The sequence below is a fragment of the Phyllobates terribilis genome, unplaced genomic scaffold (genome assembly GCF_046119375.1).
Source record: "Phyllobates terribilis strain yellow unplaced genomic scaffold, ASM4611937v1 Scaffold_31__1_contigs__length_13893835, whole genome shotgun sequence".
Lineage (NCBI taxonomy): Eukaryota > Metazoa > Chordata > Amphibia > Anura > Dendrobatidae > Phyllobates > Phyllobates terribilis.
Window position 1 is genome coordinate 10,423,799 of NW_027362791.1, and position 8,386 is coordinate 10,432,184.

Here is an 8,386-nt window from a genome sequence, read left to right on the forward strand (position 1 = left end):
TGAAATCTGAACGCTCACTGACATTTTCCCTATCTGAAAGTCTGATAAACGCCGGAAAAATGACTAAGTCCAAAAAAAATTTTTTTTCAACTTTTTTCAATTTTACCCCCGTGGGATATATATTCTACCCACACACATTTGGAACTCTCCTGGGGTACCCTCACACATATTATTCCCTCATTTAGTGGATATTTTCACAAAAAATGAAATTTTTAAAAATCCAGAAAATTGGCTGAAAACGACTAAATATCAAGGACTCATTGGGCGAATCGCTCTGGATCTGAAATCTGAACGCTCACTGACATTTCCCCTATCTGAAAGTCTGATAAATGCCGGAAAAATGACTAAGTCCCCCAAAAAAATTTTTCAACTTTTTTCAATTTTACCCCCGTGGGATATATATTCTACCCACACACATTTGGAACTCTCCTGGGGTACCCTCACACATATTATTCTGTCATTTAGTGGATATTTTCACAAAAAAGTGAAATTTTTAAAAATCCAGAAAATTGGCTGAAAACGACTAAATATCAAGGACTCATTGGGCGAATCGCTCTGGATCTGAAATCTGAACGCTCACTGACATTTTCCCTATCTGAAAGTCTGATAAACGCCGGAAAAATGACTAAGTCCAAAAAAAATTTTTTTTCAACTTTTTTCAATTTTACCCCCGTGGGATATATATTCTACCCACACACATTTGGAACTCTCCTGGGGTACCCTCACACATATTATTCCCTCATTTAGTGGATATTTTCACAAAAAAGTGAAATTTTTAAAAATCCAGAAAATTGGCTGAAAACGACTAAATATCAAGGACTCATTGGGCGAATCGCTCTGGATCTGAAATCTGAACGCTCACTGACATTTCCCCTATCTGAAAGTCTGATAAATGCCGGAAAAATGACTAAGTCCCCCAAAAAAATTTTTCAACTTTTTTCAATTTTACCCCCGTGGGATATATATTCTACCCACACACATTTGGAACTCTCCTGGGGTACCCTCACACATATTATTCTGTCATTTAGTGGATATTTTCACAAAAAAGTGAAATTTTCAAAAATCCAGAAAATTGGCTGAAAACGACTAAATATCAAGGACTCATTGGGCGAATCGCTCTGGAACTGAAATCGGAACGCTCACTGACATTTCCGCTATCTGAAAGTCTGATAAACGATGGAAAAATGACTAAGTCGCAAAAAAAATTTTTTTTAAACTTTTTTCAATTTTATCCCCTTGGGATAATATATTCTACCCACACACATTTGGAACTCTCCTGGGGTACCCTCACACATATTATTCCCTCATTTAGTAAATATTTTCACCAAAAAGTGAAATTTTCAAAAATCCAGAAAATTGGCTGAAAACGACTAAATATCAAGGACTCATTGGGCGAATCGCTCTGGTACTGAAATCTGAATGCTCACTGACATTTCCCCTATCTGAAAGTCTGATAAACGCCGGAAAAATTACTAAGTCCAAAAAAAAATTTTTTTCAACTTTTTTCAATTTTATCCCCGTGGGATATATATTCTACCCACACACATTTGGAACTCTCCTGGGGGTACCCTCACACATATTGTTCCCTCATTTAGTGGATATTTTCACAAAAAAGTGAAATTTTTAAAAATCCAGAAAATTGGCTGAAAACGACTAAATATCAAGGACTCATTGGGCGAATCGCTCTGGAACTGAAATCTGAATGCTCACTGACATTTCCCCTATCTGAAAGTCTGATAAACGCTGGAAAAATTACTAAGTCCAAAAAAAAATTTTTTTCAACTTTTTTCAATTTTATCCCCGTGGGATATATATTCTACCCACACACATTTGGAACTCTCCTGGGGTACCCTCACACATATTATTCCCTCATTTAGTGGATATTTTCACAAAAAAGTGAAATTTTTAAAAATCCAGAAAATTGGCTGAAAACGACTAAATATCAAGGACTCATTGGGCGAATCGCTCTGGATCTGAAATCTGAACGCTCACTGACATTTTCCCTATCTGAAAGTCTGATAAACGCCGGAAAAATGACTAAGTCCAAAAAAAATTTTTTTTCAACTTTTTTCAATTTTACCCCCGTGGGATATATATTCTACCCACACACATTTGGAACTCTCCTGGGGTACCCTCACACATATTATTCCCTCATTTAGTGGATATTTTCACAAAAAAGTGAAATTTTTAAAAATCCAGAAAATTGGCTGAAAACGACTAAATATCAAGGACTCATTGGGCGAATCGCTCTGGATCTGAAATCTGAACGCTCACTGATATTTCCCCTATCTGAAAGTCTGATAAATGCCGGAAAAATGACTAAGTCCCCCCAAAAAATTTTTCAACTTTTTTCAATTTTACCCCCGTGGGATATGTATTCTACCCACACACATTTGGAACTCTCCTGGGGTACACTCACACATATTATTCTGTCATTTAGTGGATATTTTCACAAAAAAGTGAAATTTTCAAAAATCCAGAAAATTGGCTGAAAACGACTAAATATCAAGGACTCATTGGGCGAATCGCTCTGGAACTGAAATCGGAACGCTCACTGACATTTCCGCTATCTGAAAGTCTGATAAACGATGGAAAAATGACTAAGTCGCAAAAAAAATTTTTTTTAAACTTTTTTCAATTTTATCCCCTTGGGATAATATATTCTACCCACACACATTTGGAACTCTCCTGGGGTACCCTCACACATATTATTCCCTCATTTAGTAAATATTTTCACCAAAAAGTGAAATTTTTAAAAATCCAGAAAATTGGCTGAAAACGACTAAATATCATGGACTCATTGGGCGAATCGCTCTGGAACTGAAATCGGAACGCTCACAGACATTTCCCCTATCTGAAAGTCTGATAAATGCCGGAAAAATGACTAAGTCCCCCAAAAAAATTTTTCAACTTTTTTCAATTTTACCCCCGTGGGATATATATTCTACCCACACACATTTGGAACTCTCCTGGGGTACCCTCACACATATTATTCTGTCATTTAGTGGATATTTTCACAAAAAAGTGAAATTTTCAAAAATCCAGAAAATTGGCTGAAAACGACTAAATATCAAGGACTCATTGGGCGAATCGCTCTGGAACTGAAATCTGAATGCTCACTGACATTTCCCCTATCTGAAAGTCTGATAAACGCCGGAAAAATTACTAAGTCCAAAAAAAAATTTTTTTCAACTTTTTTCAATTTTATCCCCGTGGGATATATATTCTACCCACACACATTTGGAACTCTCCTGGGGTACCCTCACACATATTATTCCCTCATTTAGTGGATATTTTCACAAAAAAGTGAAATTTTTAAAAATCCAGAAAATTGGCTGAAAACGACTAAATATCAAGGACTCATTGGGCGAATCGCTCTGGATCTGAAATCTGAACGCTCACTGACATTTTCCCTATCTGAAAGTCTGATAAACGCCGGAAAAATGACTAAGTCCAAAAAAAATTTTTTTTCAACTTTTTTCAATTTTACCCCCGTGGGATATATATTCTACCCACACACATTTGGAACTCTCCTGGGGTACCCTCACACATATTATTCTGTCATTTAGTGGATATTTTCACAAAAAAGTGAAATTTTCAAAAATCCAGAAAATTGGCTGAAAACGACTAAATATCAAGGACTCATTGGGCGAATCGCTCTGGAACTGAAATCGGAACGCTCACTGACATTTTTCCTATCTGAATGTCTGATAAACGCCGGAAAAATTACTAAGTCCCAAAAAAATATTTTTTTCAACTTTTTTCAATTTTATCCCCGTGGGATATATATTCTACCCACACACATTTGGAACTCTCCTGGGGTACTCTCACACATATTATTCTGTCATTTAGTGGATATTTTCACAAAAAAGTGAAATTTTCAAAAATCCAGAAAATTGGGTGAAAACGACTAAATATCAAAGATTCATTGGGCGAATCGCTCTGGAACTGAAATCGGAACGCTCACTGACAATTCCCCTATCTGAAAGTCTGATAAACGACGGAAAAATGACTAAGTCCCAAAAAAAAATTTTTTCAACTTTTTTCAATTTTACCCCCGTGGGATATATATTCTACCCAAACACATTTGGAACTCTCCTGGGGTACCCTCACACATATTATTCCCTCATTTAGTGAATATTTTCACAAAAAAGTGAAATTTTTAAAAATCCAGAAAATTGGCTGAAAACGACTAAATATCATGGACTCATTGGGCGAATCGCTCTGGAACTGAAATCGGAACGCTCACAGACATTTCCCCTATCTGAAAGTCTGATAAATGCCGGAAAAATGACTAAGTCCCCCAAAAAAATTTTTCAACTTTTTTCAATTTTACCCCCGTGGGATATATATTCTACCCACACACATTTGGAACTGTCCTGGGGTACCCTCACACATATTATTCTGTCATTTAGTGGATATTTTCACAAAAAAGTGAAATTTTCAAAAATCCAGAAAATTGGCTGAAAACGACTAAATATCAAGGACTCATTGGGCGAATCGCTCTGGAACTGAAATCGGAACGCTCACTGACATTTCCGCTATCTGAAAGTCTGATAAACGATGGAAAAATGACTAAGTCGCAAAAAAAATTTTTTTTAAACTTTTTTCAATTTTATCCCCTTGGGATAATATATTCTACCCACACACATTTGGAACTCTCCTGGGGTACCCTCACACATATTATTCCCTCATTTAGTAAATATTTTCACCAAAAAGTGAAATTTTCAAAAATCCAGAAAATTGGCTGAAAACGACTAAATATCAAGGACTCATTGGGCGAATCGCTCTGGATCTGAAATCTGAACGCTCACTGACATTTTCCCTATCTGAAAGTCTGATAAACGCCGGAAAAATGACTAAGTCCAAAAAAAATTTTTTTTCAACTTTTTTCAATTTTACCCCCGTGGGATATATATTCTACCCACACACATTTGGAACTCTCCTGGGGTACCCTCACACATATTATTCCCTCATTTAGTGGATATTTTCACAAAAAAGTGAAATTTTTAAAAATCCAGAAAATTGGCTGAAAACGACTAAATATCAAGGACTCATTGGGCGAATCGCTCTGGATCTGAAATCTGAACGCTCACTGACATTTTCCCTATCTGAAAGTCTGATAAACGCCGGAAAAATGACTAAGTCCAAAAAATATTTTTTTTCAACTTTTTTCAATTTTACCCCCGTGGGATATATATTCTACCCACACACATTTGGAACTCTCCTGGGGTACCCTCACACATATTATTCCCTCATTTAGTGGATATTTTCACAAAAAAGTGAAATTTTTAAAAATCCAGAAAATTGGCTGAAAACGACTAAATATCAAGGACTCATTGGGCGAATCGCTCTGGATCTGAAATCTGAACGCTCACTGACATTTCCCCTATCTGAAAGTCTGATAAATGCCGGAAAAATGACTAAGTCCCCCAAAAAAATTTTTCAACTTTTTTCAATTTTACCCCCGTGGGATATATATTCTACCCACACACATTTGGAACTCTCCTGGGGTACCCTCACACATATTATTCTGTCATTTAGTGGATATTTTCACAAAAAAGTGAAATTTTCAAAAATCCAGAAAATTGGCTGAAAACGACTAAATATCAAGGACTCATTGGGCGAATCGCTCTGGAACTGAAATCGGAACGCTCACTGACATTTCCGCTATCTGAAAGTCTGATAAACGATGGAAAAATGACTAAGTCGCAAAAAAAATTTTTTTTAAACTTTTTTCAATTTTATCCCCTTGGGATAATATATTCTACCCACACACATTTGGAACTCTCCTGGGGTACCCTCACACATATTATTCCCTCATTTAGTAAATATTTTCACCAAAAAGTGAAATTTTCAAAAATCCAGAAAATTGGCTGAAAACGACTAAATATCAAGGACTCATTGGGCGAATCGCTCTGGAACTGAAATCTGAATGCTCACTGACATTTCCCCTATCTGAAAGTCTGATAAACGCCGGAAAAATTACTAAGTCCAAAAAAAAATTTTTTTCAACTTTTTTCAATTTTATCCCCGTGGGATATATATTCTACCCACACACATTTGGAACTCTCCTGGGGTACCCTCACACATATTATTCCCTCATTTAGTGGATATTTTCACAAAAAAGTGAAATTTTTAAAAATCCAGAAAATTGGCTGAAAACGACTAAATATCAAGGACTCATTGGGCGAATCGCTCTGGATCTGAAATCTGAACGCTCACTGACATTTTCCCTATCTGAAAGTCTGATAAACGCCGGAAAAATGACTAAGTCCAAAAAAAATTTTTTTTCAACTTTTTTCAATTTTACCCCCGTGGGATATATATTCTACCCACACACATTTGGAACTCTCCTGGGGTACCCTCACACATATTATTCTGTCATTTAGTAGATATTTTCACAAAAAAGTGAAATTTTTAAAAATCCAGAAAATTGGCTGAAAACGACTAAATATCAAGGACTCATTGGGCGAATCGCTCTGGAACTGAAATCGGAACGCTCACTGACATTTCCCCTATCTGAAAGTCTGATAAACGCCGGAAAAATTACTAAGTCCCAAAAAAATATTTTTTTCAACTTTTTTCAATTTTATCCCCGTGGGATATATATTCTACCCACACACATTTGGAACTCTCCTGGGGTACTCTCACACATATTATTCTGTCATTTAGTGGATATTTTCACAAAAAAGTGAAATTTTCAAAAATCCAGAAAATTGGGTGAAAACGACTAAATATCAAAGATTCATTGGGCGAATCGCTCTGGAACTGAAATCGGAACGCTCACTGACAATTCCCCTATCTGAAAGTCTGATAAACGACGGAAAAATGACTAAGTCCCAAAAAAAAATTTTTTCAACTTTTTTCAATTTTACCCCCGTGGGATATATATTCTACCCAAACACATTTGGAACTCTCCTGGGGTACCCTCACACATATTATTCCCTCATTTAGTGAATATTTTCACAAAAAAGTGAAATTTTTAAAAATCCAGAAAATTGGCTGAAAACGACTAAATATCATGGACTCATTGGGCGAATCGCTCTGGAACTGAAATCGGAACGCTCACAGACATTTCCCCTATCTGAAAGTCTGATAAATGCCCGAAAAATGACTAAGTCCAAAAAAAATTTTTTTTAAACTTTTTTCAATTTTACCCCCGTGGGATATATATTCTACCCACACACATTTGGAACTCTCCTGGGGTACCCTCACACATATTATTCCCTCATTTAGTGGATATTTTCACAAAAAAGTGAAATTTTTAAAAATCCAGAAAATTGGCTGAAAACGACTAAATATCAAGGACTCATTTGGCGAATCGCTCTGGATCTGAAATCTGAACGCTCACTGACATTTCCCCTATCTGAAAGTCTGATAAATGCCGGAAAAATGACTAAGTCACCCAAAAAAAATTTTCAACTTTTTTCAATTTTACCCCCGTGGGATATATATTCTACCCACACACATTTGGAACTCTCCTGGGGTACCCTCACACATATTATTCTGTCATTTAGTGGATATTTTCACAAAAAAGTGAAATTTTCAAAAATCCAGAAAATTGGCTGAAAACGACTAAATATCAAGGACTCATTGGGCGAATCGCTCTGGAACTGAAATCGGAACGCTCACTGACATTTCCGCTATCTGAAAGTCTGATAAACGACGGAAAAATGACTAAGTCGCAAAAAAAATTTTTTTTTAACTTTTTTCAATTTTATCCCCTTGGGATAATATATTCTACCCACACACATTTGGAACTCTCCTGGGGTACCCTCACACATATTATTCCCTCATTTAGTAAATATTTTCACCAAAAAGTGAAATTTTCAAAAATCCAGAAAATTGGCTGAAAACGACTAAATATCAAGGACTCATTGGGCGAATCGCTCTGGAACTGAAATCTGAATGCTCACTGACATTTCCCCTATCTGAAAGTCTGATAAACGCCGGAAAAATTACTAAGTCCAAAAAAAAATTTTTTTCAACTTTTTTCAATTTTATCCCCGTGGGATATATATTATACCCACACACATTTGGAACTCTCCTGGGGTACCCTCACACATATTATTCCCTCATTTAGTGGATATTTTCACAAAAAAGTGAAATTTTTAAAAATCCAGAAAATTGGCTGAAAACGACTAAATATCAAGGACTCATTGGGCGAATCGCTCTGGATCTGAAATCTGAACGCTCACTGACATTTTCCCTATCTGAAAGTCTGATAAACGCCGGAAAAATTACTAAGTCCAAAAAAAATTTTTTTTCAACTTTTTTCAATTTTACCCCCGTGGGATATATATTCTACCCACACACATTTGGAACTCTCCTGGGGTACCCTCACACATATTATTCTGTCATTTAGTGGATATTTTCACAAAAA